Raw genomic sequence first — 14,396 nt, 5'->3', positions numbered from 1 at the left:
AAAATCCACAGAGTGATACTGGATAATCATCGACTGAAAGTGCGCGAGCTGGCAGACTTAGTAGGCATTTCAAAAAGTGCGAAACATCGCATATTAACTGAACATCTGGACATGAGAAAGCTGTGTGAAAGATGGGTGGTTTGCTTATACTCAAACAAAACCAGTGTCGTGGAGATGTTTCAATTGAGTGTTTAGCAAAGTTTCACAGCAAGAAATCAGAGTTTTTGCGCCGTTTCATAACCATGGACGAAACATGGGTCCATTACTTCACACCCGAGACAAAAGAACATTGTAAACAATGGATTCAAAAGGGAGAACCGCCTCCAAAGAAGGCGAAGACCGTTTCATCTGCAGTCAAGGTCATGGCGTCGGTTTTATGAGATGCGCATGGGATAATGTTCATTAACTACCTTGCTAAAGGAAAAAATATCAACGATGAGTATTATGCGGACTTATTGCAACGTTTGAGCGAAGAAATCAAGAAAAAGCGACCGCTTAAAGGAAAGTGTTGTTTCATCAAGACAATGCACCAGCTCACAAATCCGTTACTGCAATGGCCATAATTCATGAATTAATGTTGGAATTGCTATCTCATGCACCCTATTCGCCATATTTAGCCCCCTCGGATTATTTTCTGTTCGTAAGCATGAAAAATAGGTCGGTGGTCAAAGATTTTGCTACCGTGAAGAAGTGATGTCGGCAGTTAATGGCTATTTTGAGGAGCTAGACAGTTCTTATTATAAAAAGCGTATCGAACTTATTGAACATCGCTGGGAAAAGTGCATAGAGCTGAAAGGAGATTATGTTGAAAATAAATACATTTTTTCCAAAATTTTTGTGTTTACTTTGTTGGGTTGGGTACTTCTTGGACCACCCTCGTATGTTACCCTAATATTCCTGCTGGAGCAAATGACTTTGATGTCGTTCGCCTCCTCAATATTAACTGCTGCCACTGAACGCGGTCACGAAATAATATTCTCGCGATTTCAAATTCCTGTAGGTCAAGCGACGTTAAACAACGTGGCCACGTGCAAGTCACAAGATTTTGATAACAGATATCATTCGCCCATCTCCGAATCCAAATGCACTGATGTGCTCTCTGCACACTAATCCCTCTTAGAAGAGCGAATGAATGAATGCACTACTGCGTGGGTGAATTCACAGGTAAAGGAGGACTGAACCCTCACCATGTGATAGACAAAATTTCTCGCTAAATATAATCTTTAAATATCCTCATTTTCGATGAAGCGTGGCTCCACTCATACTCTCCGCAAATATCTCACTAGGTCTGCGCAGAAGTTACTTGGAAGATACTTGCGTGGAGTTCATGTGTGCTCTCACCAAACTCTAATGGCTGCCTATTATTGGATTTTCACAATAAATTTCTTAATTTTTTTTCTGGAAGAAAAATGAGAACGTGGATATTTTTGGTTTCTAGATATTATTTCACAAAATTCGGCAAATTCTAACCTTTTCCAATTTTATGTTAATTCAGATTTCAATTTTGTTCACTTAATGAATGATATTTGTGTATTAAGGTTCTTCCTGTCACACATAACTGTAACACAGCATTCAACCGTAAGGTCGGTTTAGGCTATGGTAGAGTTGACCCATTACTGAGCCCAGTGGCTGGTGAAATTCACACATCAGGGAATGGGGCTCAGTTCCTTTCCCTGTACCTGTAATACGTACGTATATAACAGGTGTGTAAATTTTTGCCCACATATTTTATTCACAGAATATATGGGTTATTTTACGCACCCTATGTGTATAACGCATGTAGTAGTCGTCATTCTCTATGACTCCATTGGCTAAAATCATATTTTACACAGAAATACTAATAATTTATGTTACACCTGATCAGTAAAATTGACATGATTTGAAAACATGAACCGTCATTTGCTAGTGTTTTCCAATAAAACGTCTCAGGAAAACCTTGTGAAAATTATAAGCATTTGTTTTACAATTTCTTAAACATTCCTTATATGCATGCATTCCCCGCTATAGAATTTCCTTGATCAATTTTCACTGCCCTCATTTTAAAGGAAGTTGCCGATCTACTCGAACTCTGAGGATCTATTGGTCCTTATATTAGATGTATTGCATTAATTTTAATGCAATTTTTACCAGGGCATGTATGTATACATGCATATATATTCTTCAAGACATATATCTTGACGGGAAGTCTCAAGAATATGAATAATAATTTAAATGGACAAGCGAGATAGCGCTTGCGAGCAAAAGGACCACTTCTCTCCCCAGAGGAAGGTAGTTTGGCTACCAAGAATACGGAGTATGTGTGAGCTTCATTTGTGTGGGTTTCTCTGTGTTTTCGTTCGCTAGTGCTATCTCGCTTCGTGTTCGTCTTTTATGTGTTCCTTCCCTTTGTCTCATGTATTTTTCCATGTGCTCACCATTTGGCGGTTTTTCTTATTTGAATGTGTGTATGGCAATGTGGCTCGTTTCCTTCTTCGGGCTATGCGTGCCATGAAACGCAATGTTCCTATCTTTTATGTCGCTGTATGGTTGCTTTCCTGTCTGATATTTTGTGAACGGGTCAAAGTTGGTAAACCTCAGTCAGATTTGAAGTCCCACTCTAGTCTTCATCTTTTCTTTTGGACTCTCTGTGAGGTCGTGGTCATTCACTCCCTCCAGGTGGAGTCCGCGGGCGATCCGAACAGGTGGCCGTAGCAAAACGGTGCCACCGTCTTGCTTGGAGCCCGCGCGCCATTTTTACTTTGAGGCATGCAATGGGCAGGGTCATTGGAGAATTTTGAGTGAATGAGGTACCCGGCGGGTCGAGAGCTTCTTCCTGCGATGCCGCCGGTATACGCCGCGGTGTCATGAAAAACCCCACATGTCGACTTCCCAAGGGAATTTTTCAATCATTATGATGTAGAATTTCAACTGAATCACCGAATTAAAACGCTGGTTATTTTTCTACCCAATTCCTATCAATTTCTGCGCGTAAAATTAGTTCGAAAAGCGTCATCTACAAGTCTGCATTTCACTGACTTTATCCCAAAGTTCCTGGAATTAAATCTCTATTCGGCGTACATTTTATTATCGTTCTATGGCATGAAATTATTTGGATCGGCGTTTTCTTAATCATGCATTAACTCAAATCAGTTTTTTACATTTTAGGTACTCCTTCCTGTCAAGGATAATTACGGCATACAGGGTTCGTCCGGAAAATAAGTGTACTGAGCTCAGGAAAAAAAATTTATTACACTTTTACATATCTTAAGCTAATATTCCTCAAAATAGGACCCTTGTGAGTCGATACACTTGTTCCAGCGGCGTTCCCATTCCTGGAACGCTCCCGCGAAGGCATCATCGGGAACCTCTCGAAGACACGTCGTCACGGCCTCTTTGACGGCGTCCAAAGTCCCGTATCGCGTTCCTTTCAAACTCCTCTTTATCTTCGGGAACAGAAAGAGGTCCGGTGGTGCCAAGTCCGGGCTGTTGGGCGGGTGCGGCAGCGTTGCCACGCCGTGCTTGGCCAAGAAGTCCGACACGACAAGCGCGTTGTGAGACGGCGCATTGTCGTGATGCAGCCGCCAAATGTTTTTGATCGCTGGCCGGACGCGGGCGACTCGTTTTCGAAGCCTGTCGAGCACTTGGACGTAAAATGCAGCATTTGCAGTTTGTCGTTCAGGTACAAATTCGTAGTGGACGACTCCCCTTTTGTCAAAAAAGACAATCAAATCAGTACACTTATTTTCCGGACGAACCCTGTATATCTTTCAAATCCTTCACAATTGAGATCAGGTATTACAAAATGTAACCCATTCATTCAAAGGCACAGCGAGATCATGATTTTTCTTCTTATGATGCGTGTTGACTTGGTTGAATGTAATTTAAAGTAATTTTTTCAGACTGGACTTTTGAGAGAAGTTTTTCACCATCTCCTGCTCACTTATACACACTCAAGCCATAAATCTTGGGAGTGGCGAAAAAATTTATGGATATAGAGCTTTCAGCGTTTATAGCGGATCAATTAAAATGTTTTGGGCTAATTCCTATGATTCACTTTATGGACTTGGATCTTCTCTGTCCACATTATTTCCGTGGCATTATCTTTGAATAATATATTCTCGTTGGATTTGAAAAGCATGTGGCCTTAATATGTCATAATTAAAATTCGTATTTACATGTGCACGCATTGTATGGCAATGCTAAGATTATACAGCGTGTATACGCTACTGCAATAGAAAAATTCCAAATTGATAAACCATCACCTTTAAGTCCATATTTTATTGAATGCAGATTTTCTAATTGAGAAATTTATTTTCGTATAAATGTCAAATTTCACGTCAATTTCACTCATTTTGGAACTGAATTTGACTCGTTTTTTTTTGGAAATCCATGTCGAAGGAAGAAATGGCACATTTTTTAGGACATTCTATATCATCCTCATTCGGAGTGGCTTGTTCTCTCAGGAAGCCAGATTCAAATATCATGAAAATGAAAAACATGCCGCAATCCTGGGGAAATAATAGACTGGAAGCCTCATAATTTTACGTAGTAATTGTTATTATATTGCTTTCGGTGCATACAATAGTGTCAGCCACTTAAATTTTAATTAACCATGATACTACTCAATGTCTTCGGTTTCATTTAGAAGTACATTATAAGGAGGAAAATATTGGTGATTAGGTGAGGAGATGATGGATTTACAATGCACCCTAATAATTTCACCGACTTCAATTCCATATATTAATGTATTCATCCAAATTCGCATTTCATGCTTTTGATTTTTCAGGAATATATTTCTTATTTACATATCAAATAGCGGTGAAAGTAGATTTTTTTTCTTATTAATATTGACACAATGGCCAATAATGAAACTATATAATAAACGCTTATGCCGTGTAACACTTCTGCATCTACTTCTACTTAATACCCCGCAAGCCGCCGCAAGGGCGTGTGGCGGGGGTGTTAGGACACCACCCGTAATTTAGAAAAGAAACTTGGATTCTGGTCGTAAATTATCTAAGCAGGAGTGAAAACATTATTTTCTTCAAAATTTCCAGCATGCATGTTTTACTAAACTCGACGAGGTGAAATCGATTATGGATATCAATTGATAAAATGTATATTTTAACGTGTGCGTTAAACGTTTATGGAATCACCTGTCTTCGTGCCACGCATACCAACGATCAAAAAACGTTTTTCTTAGGCTTTAGTTCTACCGGCATTGTCGGAGGGAGGGGGATGTTGGGGCCATTCGGTGGTGGCTGGTGTCTGGGAAAAACCGGAGGGCCTTTTGGAGGAAGCGGGAGGTTGTAAATGCTGCGGAGGTCGGGCTTAACAAGGTCTGTTAAAAAATATCACGAATTTTGAATTTTCGCGAGTTATGCCAATATGATTTCCAATTTTTATTTATCTTTATGTTAGTACTTATGCCTCTCACTTATTTGCCGAAACGTTAGGCCATTTTGAGTGTTCAGTTAATTGTTGACAGCTGTTTTGCTTGGACGTGTTTTAGCTAGCCTTCGATTTTTGCCTGTTCCAACAAATGGATCAAAGAATCTGCATCAAATTTTGTTTTTGTTCGTTAGTTTTTTTAGTTTTGCAGCCATCTCCGGAGATGAAATGCGCGTTGTACCATTTGTACGTGTAAGCACAGGTTTCATAATGCCATATATCGATCATTAACTTGTAAGTTTATCCTTTATACTTCAGCATTTTAGAGTAATTTCTACATTATCGATATTTATACAACTATGCCAAATACATATTCTTAGGGGTAAAAGAGAAAATAAATGGGTTTTGTTCTGCTTTACGAGTGAAGTGAAGTTCACTTGGTTAATTAATATCTGCCTCTCTTTTAGTGTACCTTGTTGAAATATCGAGGAGAAATTTTGCTTGTTGAATCTGACAAAAAGTAGAACTCGTAACGGTTAGTGAAACCTTTTATAACATATTCATCAAAAGGTTAAAAATTGGAATTACTGTAATTTTTTTATGAAGAGCTATTTTAAAAATGATTGGAGATTACAGAATCTATTTTTAACTAAAAACCCAGTTTAAAATATAAGCGCCCTGAGTTCATCTTTCTCGAGGTGAAATTATTGGGTTTAATTAGTTTTATTATACATTAGAAACTATTTACTCATTTATATACTGGGTGCGTTCCAAAATTAAGTCAATTCTCGTAACTTATTGAACAGATTGCACAAACTCTTAATATTCTTCAAAGTACTGTCCTTGGGCCAGTGACTCTGCCATGACCTGTGCGCGCCCTGGATGGCGTCTCCGGGGACCTCTCGCAATGTCATCGTCACGGCTGATTGCATCTCTTCTATGGGCAAAATAAGGGTTCCTTTCAGGGCAGCCTTAATCCGAGGGAACAAAAAGAAGTCGGCTGGGGTGACGTCAGGACTATAGGGAGGTGGGGCAGCGTTGGCACCTGGTGTTTGGCCAGAACCTCACGGACTCGTCGCGCGTTGTCGTTCCAAATGGCGGAGATGTCTTTCTCGTCTTGATTACCATTTTTCGGAGACTTTCCCGCACATCCACGCAGAAGGCAGCGTGAAATGTCTGTCATTGAGGAACAAACTCCTTATGGACCACTCCTTAACTGTCGAAGAAGGCAATGAGCATTTTTTTCACTTCTTGATTTGCTCATTCTTGCCTTGATTGGCTCAGGGGACTGGTCGGTGTTCCACTCAGAGCTTTGGCGTTTTGTTTATGAGTCGTATGAAAAAACCCAGGTTTCATCACCAGTGATAACGTGGTCCAAATAATCAGATTAATTTTCAATACGTTGCAAAAGTTCACTTAAAATTTCCACTCTGTTGGTCCTTCGTGATACGGTGGGCGCGCAAAGGTTTACGGTAACTGACGTTTTGCCGCTTCCACAGCTTGGAGAGCCCTGAGAACGGTTCGTGGCAAAGCTTGGCGTCCATCTCACCTACTCCAAGCGGTTTGAATACACTCCAACCAATAGGAGCGGCGCGGGAAATTCAATTGCATCACTTTTAGAACGCACCCTGTATTTTAACATAATGTATGGTAAACTGAAAAGAGTTGTGAATTGTTTCTTTAGAAATTTTCGATCAAATTGATTACGGTACTTTGATAAATTTTAAACGATATTAACAAATGTGTTGGTCTTAATACAGTTTATTTTTTTCTCTTCATGCACTGCTAGAAAGACTTCAGTCTGGTGAAATCAATATCCAATCGGGTAACTTTTGAGCTAACTTTGTTTTACACTTTCTTGATTTTCTGTAAGCTTGCAGGCTTTTAACATTAACTAAAACTATAATCTTGTATTCCGAGTTCTGCAACAGTTTTTGGATTTCTTGGCCTGAAGTTGGAAAGGCAGGGGTAACATTAAATGCAGTGTCTGCTAAAGTAATGGAGAGGGGAGAAGTTTTATGTTCCTCATATAAATAATGAAAATTTGTTTATTTAAGCTTTGAAATTTGCTTTTTTTTACTAATAATTTTATGGCGAAGTTTTTATGTATATTTGAAGAACATTGTGCCACCCTCAACAATAGGAAAAATGCCAATAGACTCCTCAAACCACAATTAATTACATTCCTTTATTAAAATAATGGAATTCGCAATGATAGCAATTATCAAGTGACTTCGCTGCGTTTCAAAGGTATTCGTCCAATTTACCAGGCATAGTTGGAACGGTCCCTAGCGACTTCTAAGTATTTTGAGTATTGCCTTTTGCTGTATCCTACATTTTTCTTAATTAATTAACGATATCATTTGCTGGACGATAGGCAAGTGAAGGTGAGTGAGATAGCTAAATCCGTGAAGATATCGGAAGGAAGGGTGCGAAACATCTAGTACAAAGAATTAGGGATGCGAAAGCTCTACGCAAGGTGGGTACCACATTTGCTGAATGCCGATCAAAAGCAAATGCGCAAACGATTATTTGCAGCAATGTTTGTACCGATTCAAGAAGGAACCATCCGATTTTGTGCGGCAACTTATCACCATGGATGAGTCATGGGTCCACCACTGCACACCAGAAACAAAACAGCGGTGAAAGCAGTGGGTGGAAGCCGGTGGTTCAGCGCCAAAGAAAACGAAGTCGATTGCATCTACCGCAAAGGTCATGGCCGGTGTGTTTTGGAATGCGAAAGGAATCCTGTTAATTGATTATCTTTGTAAAGGCAGAAAAATTACAGGCGAATATCACTCCAACCTTTTTGACCGGCTGGAACTCGAAATTCGCGAGAAGAGACCTGGCTTGAAGAAGAAAAAATAATCTTTCACTAAGACAACGCACCTACTCACAATGGTGCGTTAGTGATGGGAAAACTACGGGATTTGGGGTAAGATTGGCTCGGCCAACCCCTTTTTTCTCCTAATCTAGTACCCTTTGACTTCCATCTGTTCTCAAACTAGAAGAATATTGTTTCTGGGTGTCCAATGAAGAAGTTGAGAGGTAGATGGATATTTTCACAGCCTTCCAGACTCTCACTTCCGCGAAGGAGTACTGATGCTGGAGAAACGCTGGACCAAGTGTGTTGAAGGCAAAGAGGTTACGTTGAAAAATGGAATAATTTTTAATTGAAAATCGCAGTCTTTGATTTTCAGGCAAAGAACTTTTCTTTGAACCTTGGTAAATTTACCAAAAAAAAGATTCCTACCATTAGCTTCTATTCTGGTGCTGGATAGCCATAGAAAAAGCAGCTAATTACTAAGAGGCATCAGATGTAATTAACCATTTTATGGCCAATTATGCAAAATAAGTGATCAAATGCATCATTGCGTTGAGCACAAGGACAGATATATCAGTTTACTGCCCGGAAGATCAATAGCCAAGATAATTTCCACGGTATAAATAATGTCAAATTACCAAGAACACGAGTAAATTATTTCTCCTTTTTTGGAGGATTGACTTGCTACACTTGGACTTGAAAGGCTGCACTCTCAACCACTGGGTGAGTTCGTACAAAGGTTTGCATAGGTAAAAAAGCCGATTCTGAAAACGGTAATGGCCGATTTCACAGCGAGTGAAATGACAACGTAAATTACAATTTTCCTTTAAATAATGGCAAAGTTAAGAATCTGCACTTTCGGAAAACATTACTTTATGGCGAGCGTTTGATACATATTTCACTGTCGGTTTTTTCATGGATGATATGTTGCAATAAAGGTATTCGGGGCAATGCAATTATTACAGCATTCTTCTAGATAACGTTGGAATGACATAATTTGGAGAAAGTCTTACCCTGACGTTGATTGGAGTCAAATGTTAGAATTTAGTTGATAGCTTAAAAGCATTTCCCAAATCCTTAGAAGAACAATTTTAACATTGATATCGAGATGAAGAATTATGTTACAATTTTTTCACCACATGCACTTAAAAAAATCGAAGTTTTTATTGCAGCTTGCAAGAAATATTTTGAAACGTCAATACCGTTTTTAAGTAAGTTAGAAATCGTTTCATGGTGATTTACCATCGTATCCGTGGTGCCAATGTCTCTTTAACGTCATTATTGTATTATTTTTAGCATCCCATCTCCTCGCCGCATTTTCCTGTCGTATAAAAATATACAGTGAACTACCATAATGTAATGGGTCGATCTATGCACATATTGTTTCTGCGGGCCACATTCGCAGAGAGTTTGAAAGAAACAATGGGCATTGTTTAAATAAAGCCACTTTTGAGAACCAAGTGAACGATTTGGGGGTTCACGAACAGTAGTTAGGGTTCTTCAATGCTTGTATTCATTGATAAAGAGTAGAAATTTCCAAAACAATTCTATTCTAAGTAATTATAATGATCGAGAACAAAGATATATAAAGCATCTGGGTATAATAGAGTGAAATGAATGTTGTTGGCATTTCATCCACGAAATTGTTTTCCAGACTGCTAATATTTACTTTATTCATCGCCCGATGAAAATATCAATTCGTGAAACGTTTTGTTGCGTGACAGGGAATGAGTAATCAATTTCTTTTGCAGCGCTCGTCAACACATAAATCTCAGTATGAAATTCGCACAGTTACTTCTGTTCGGATACATCACTTACAGGATCCCTGCAGTCATCACAATAGACTCTTCGAAATAGGGATGGCCAACGAATAAACTTGACAATGCGTCCTCGGGGATATCCCTGATTGTGCAACCAGAGCGCACAGGCTATTTTCTTGGACGGATTTAAATTCAGACTAAAATATTTAATAATGGATTTCTCGTGATTAGAAGATTTAATGACAAATGTTTTACATTAAAAATCCAATAACCTCATGTTTTGTTAATTTTTTTATCCAGCGACAAGTATGATCTTACTTTAATTGCTAAAAGGTATTGATTATTAAAATACCCCTTGTTTTGCGAGCCACTGTAGGATTGAACGTAAATATTTCGAAACCCGTAAGCGATGCATAATTTCATATTGTTTAAGGTTTTTAAGTGTATAATTTAGAAACCAATAAAATGAATATACTTGCAGAATTGGCATGGAATCACCTTCATGCGTAAATAAAAACACTTTTTACTTTTAAGATATGCCTTCATATAACTCTCCGCACAAAAATTCAAAGCGTAGTATTTATGCCAGCATACGTCTCTTGACCGTTTCTATTAAAACATTATAATTACTCTATCGCATTATCCAAATGTAAATGCTCAACTTTTGATAATATTATTGCAATTTAATCATTTGAAGTCATAATAAACCGCTGTTAAAAGCGTATGCATAGGGAACATGTTATCCGTCAGTTTTGCGAAGGACGTTTGGAGACGTTTAACAAGTAAATTGGGCATTTTTTGTTTTTTCAAATAAAGGCATTTTGTTTTTTTATTTAGATGGTCAATTTGAATTGATCGTCTCAAAATGTTTTAAATGTGTTTTTATTAATTAATATTTTCAAGGGTGGATTAATATTGGGTATCTTTCCTTGTTACTTTAGGAAAAAAGATATTCATCATTTCCATACTATTTTTAATATTGACAACGATAGGTAAAATTTCAGTCCCCATGTCACTTTGACTTGTATGTACATAACTGATAAAATCACGTATGCGAGATGAACCAGGAGTTCAAATTAGGAAAGTCCATGCAGCAGATCTAAACGTCTTATTCGACCAAAATTTTTAACAATATCCATCGGAATCTGACGCTATCAAACATCTACATATCGAGGTTCACATATAGTAGATAACCTGTTGGGTCATCATCTCAATGTCAAATAGAGGCTGAGTTAACCGTCTATGAATGTTTTAAGGTAATACAGGTAACAAAAGGTTTTTATTTTCCAATTCTGCTCAGTTTCTCAAATGCATTTTCTGGATTTCTCCATAAAGCTGATAATAGCCAAACTTAGTAATTTTTCCTCATGGAATTTATAATTGAGTCTAGAATATATATTCTTTCTAAATAATATTTTATCATTTATTTGGAAAATCCCATTCTAAAGTAAAACGTTGAATATTTAAATATGATTCCCGATGCCAGGCAAAATTAGCATCGTATTTTACTTTAGAATAAAAGTAAGAGCTATTATAAGCTCTTCACAAGTGTCTCTAAACGGCTAAATTGTATCTCATCAGTTGTGATAGTCCAATGGTAATCCTTACGTACTCCTCTAAACACTTAATTCTCGATGAAATAGGGTGACTCATAATAATATTGAATTACTTACTCATTGGACTGGAGACCTTTGAAAATATTGGGACGAAATAAATAGAAAAACGGCGAGATACTAGGCCAACGGATTTCCTCGAACCATTGTAACATCATTGTAATTTCCTTTTTTACTACGCGAGGGGTTTAAGTTGTGTTTCTTTATTCCATGTTTTTTTGGGGTAGAGAGTGTGTCGAGAATTTGGATAGTCCAAGGGCGGTCGTTGATGAAAGTTTCCGGAGAAGGCCACTCCACTGAGACCTCAATGGGTGGCGAACTAAACTTATCGGGGAAAGCGACACCGTCCTTTTTCATCTGTACTCTTCGTTTCTTCGCTGGTAGTCCAAAAAACAGTAACTTAATTACTCTACTATGGAGAAATTCCTCCTGGTCACTTCTGCAGCCAGCTATCTCGTCCCTCGTTCCACCGTCAGCTATGCTAGGGAAGAAATGATAATGCTCTTGTAATACAAAACGGTGCTTTTCTAAAATAAAATGTGCCGTGCTAAAAATAAGTAATTTTCATCAATTTCATCTTGAAAATTCCACAAATGCACTGATCTAACCATTTTCAGAGAATTTTCTACCTTATTTTAACTAAAAATTTAGCTTAGAATCTGCAATAAACACCTAAAATAGGATTAAATTGGTTTACTCAAAGCAGAAAATAAGAGAAATTCTCTAGGTGCCTTGTAATTTGGAGTCGAAAAAAGGGAAGATAGCAATAGAAAAATAAAGTTAGCTCGGTATTCTTTCTTGTGAAACTCCTCTTGAGTGTGTAAGACCACTATTTCTAGATTATTTTTACGAAAAACATACATTAGTAAGAAGAATATGAATTTATATGAATCTATTATAAAGGTAGATGTGAATAAACTGGAGGTCGAGCCTTGAGGCTTCCGGGTAAAATGTAACCTATTATCTGCGGAGTGTCCACAATCAATAGTGTGCTATGCCGAGATATTAGAATTAAACTAGACTAGTACTTCAACAATTTTAATTTTGTTTTTATTGACGTTACTCCTAGTAGTTTACTTTGAAATGTTGTTAATGGTGTCATTGACGCAAGTACGATGTTTGAAAGTTAATCAAGTCTTGGCTTTTAAAAAAATACTTGAATAAAGCTTTGAATGAAAACGTTGCAACTTTAGGTTTATCTTTTTAAACAGGATAGGATTATTGAATAATTACCCTTGTACATATTGGGTGGCTTTTCCGTTTGAAGGCATTGTCGTGCATGCCAATTGGGAAGACGACTGAGGGCTTCAGAAATGAAACGTTTAGATTGCAAAACCCCCCTCGACCGAATGGAAGCTTAAAATGTCCTTTTGAACTTGATATCTTTCGAAATAATTTGGGAATTATATGTACGAGGGTCATCCGGAAAGTAGTACCCGTTCGTGCCGCATGAAGTGCTGACGACGCGAGTAGCCGCTGGACGAGGTCAGATAGCTTCAGTGGCTTGTCTGCCTTCTCTGAGCCAAGTTGCGTGACGCTAGCATTGCCTGTGTTGTTTCTGTGATTGTTTACAATGTTTAAAAATATTGACAACGCCGCCAGTTGTGAAGTGAGGGCAGTGATTAAATTCCTCAATGCAAGAAACGTTCGCCCATGTGATATTCATCGCCAATTAAAGGAGGTGTATGGAGACAATGTAATGGACGAGTCGTCTGTTCGGCGGTGGTGTCGCAACTTCAACATGGGGAGGGGGAACACACACGACGATGAGCGTTCGGAGAGAACGTCTGTCATTACAGACCAACTGGTGAGCTCAGTTGACGAATTCGTGAGGAACGCACGGCGCGTCGCAATTGATGACATCTGTGAGCATTTTCCCAATGTTTCTCGAACAATTGTTCATGAAATTGTTAAACACCATCTGCATTATGCAAAAATTTGTGCAAGATGGGTCCCTCGCGTATCTCAATGAGCTGGCGGCGAAGGACTATGCAGCAGGAATACAGAAACTTGTCACACGTTATGACAAATGCCTTAATTTTCTTGGAGATTATGTTGAGAAGTAGTTTAAAGTATCCTCTTTCAAATAAAATTTTTTATGTTTGTTAATATTTACTTTTGTGTCTTTATTTCACGAACGGGTACTACTTTCCGGATGACCCTCGTATATGTAGTTTCTTGCTAATACTCGCCCCATTGATCAGAACTATATCATCTAATTGTTAGTTTGTATTTGGTACCGTAAATGACGTCATACCTTCCTTGAGTCACATAAACATTACGTATTACTCACTTCAGAGATACCATTAGATACGAGTAGGTAATCAATCGGTTGATCAATTGGGTTGATCGTCATCGACATGTAGACTATGGCTTTGCAATGTTCGAATAAGTGCTCGTATTGTGTTCATAACAGACCAATTTCGACCTGATATTTTATTCGATAAACTATGGAAATGGGTATCTCATTTCTAACCGCTGTCAGTGTTTTATTTACCTCGGTGACACGCAGCATAGCGGCCTATCTCTTTCCTCATCTCACGTCTTTTTACGAGTGGTCGATCGAAAAATCGATATTGATGATATTCACCATGCAAGCACAATTCCTCGGTGAATTTGTGAAATTAGTTGATATAAATGAAATCCATATTCGCTTGAAAAATGTAAATCATAGCCCTTTTTGGAATGGACATGTTATTAAAACCGGATATCATGGTATCCTTATTACTAAAATTCAGCATCCACCGAGGAATAGATGAAATGGGAGATAATCGGCGTTAGCATTGGTCTACTTTGGAGATAAAGTGTGAGTCAATTACCCATTGCATA

This window comes from Hetaerina americana, unplaced genomic scaffold, assembly GCF_022747635.1.
Source record: "Hetaerina americana unplaced genomic scaffold, ioHetAmer1.1.p SCAF_16, whole genome shotgun sequence".
NCBI lineage: Eukaryota > Metazoa > Arthropoda > Insecta > Odonata > Calopterygidae > Hetaerina > Hetaerina americana.
This window is presented reverse-complemented; position numbering follows the sequence as displayed.